This window comes from Monopterus albus, unplaced genomic scaffold (assembly GCF_001952655.1).
Source record: "Monopterus albus unplaced genomic scaffold, M_albus_1.0 scaffold64.1, whole genome shotgun sequence".
In the NCBI taxonomy this organism is placed as follows: domain Eukaryota; kingdom Metazoa; phylum Chordata; class Actinopteri; order Synbranchiformes; family Synbranchidae; genus Monopterus; species Monopterus albus.
This window is the reverse complement of record NW_018127944.1, coordinates 900257-901749: the sequence shown is the minus strand read 5'-3', so window position 1 is coordinate 901749 and position 1493 is coordinate 900257.

Genomic DNA, 1493 nt, shown 5'->3' with positions numbered 1-1493 from the left:
GTTGCCTGGTGTCATGGGCTCTTCTCTCTTCTTGTGTTTCATGAGGTTGCTCTAAGCTGAACCTTTCTTAAATTTTTCCTGTATATGTTTTAGCTGCTCTTTCCACAGAATCCTTATCAAAGTCACTCATCCACTTTTAAAGTAACTCTGCTTCTTTTTCTCAAATGGGAAAATGAAGGAAACCAGAATGAGGCAAACACAGGACAAAAGAAAACTGAGGCTGCTAGTTTAAAACTGAGCTGTTGCTTTGAAATATCACAAGAGATTTTGTGTTGTGTAGGTGCATCAGGGTGTCGGCTCTGTATCTCTTGCCTTTTTGTCTTTCCCCTTCAGCACCAAGGCTTGTGTTAGTCCATACTGGCCACCTTTGTAGAATGGTAGTTACGTAATACACCTGCAGGTTTAGACTGAAGCCAGACACACAGTGACAGAGAACATATATCTCCTTCTGCCTTACAAAGTTAATAACTTCCTGCCCTCTGAGAAACACGGTAATAGAACAATTTAATAACTTGCATTCTGCCCTAAAGAGCTCGTCATGTTAGGTTCCAGGCTCCCACATGTGCTCAGTGCACTAGAACTGCTCACCGTCTGGTTAAAGGGCGCACGTTTAGCGCTGGGAAAAGGTCAGAGCAGAAAGCATGAACAAAGCTGGCGTTCAGTAATTATAGAGAGCTGGATGTGTTCACAACCCCGCTCAGCGACCCTGATGAGCATCAGTGTTGAGGTGTAAGCACTCTTCATTTGTGCACTGAAGAATCAAAGCGCTTCATTTACACTCTTTATTATTGATAGTTTTTGCTCTTCTTCCTTAAAGTAACTGTTTTTAGCTGCCATGGCTGGTTTATTCTGTGACTTCTGCAGAGACGTGATGATGGAAAATTACCGTCAGCTGCCAACCAAATGTGAGAACCTTTAGTTTGTGATTGGTAATTTATTCATCTGAGTATAAATTAAAGAAAAACCTCCCACAACAAGCCACTGCAAGTTGTATAAAGTATCTTATTAACCACAGTACCACCGCTTTCCTCCTACGCACCTGTCATTTCTCAGGTGTGCAGGGCTTTTTTTGTCTTCATGTTTTCCTACGCTACCAGCGTGTTTGACAGATAACTAATCGACTTTGGAAGCGCTGTTCAATTCCAGACATGTTGGGTGGTAAAAAGCTGACACTAAGAAGAGCTTTTTGGGACGTACAAGCCTCTGTGGCTTTAGCTGCATTGTTCTTCTTCCTTGGCAGGAATGACACTAGTACTGCTGATGTGAGGAAAATTCAGTCTGCAAAGAGGCCACAGTTGAAACTGCAGATAGTTTTTAACTAAACAAAATTTCCATTCATTGGGGTTTAATGTGTGCGATGCCCAGCTGCAGCGTAAAACAAAATCTTTACAGTTGTTTGGGCTGAAAATGTGACCCTGAGGTGATGGTAACCTGCAGCACCACAGGACTCCTCATCAAATAGGTGAACATGTATAATAATCACACTCGGTTCA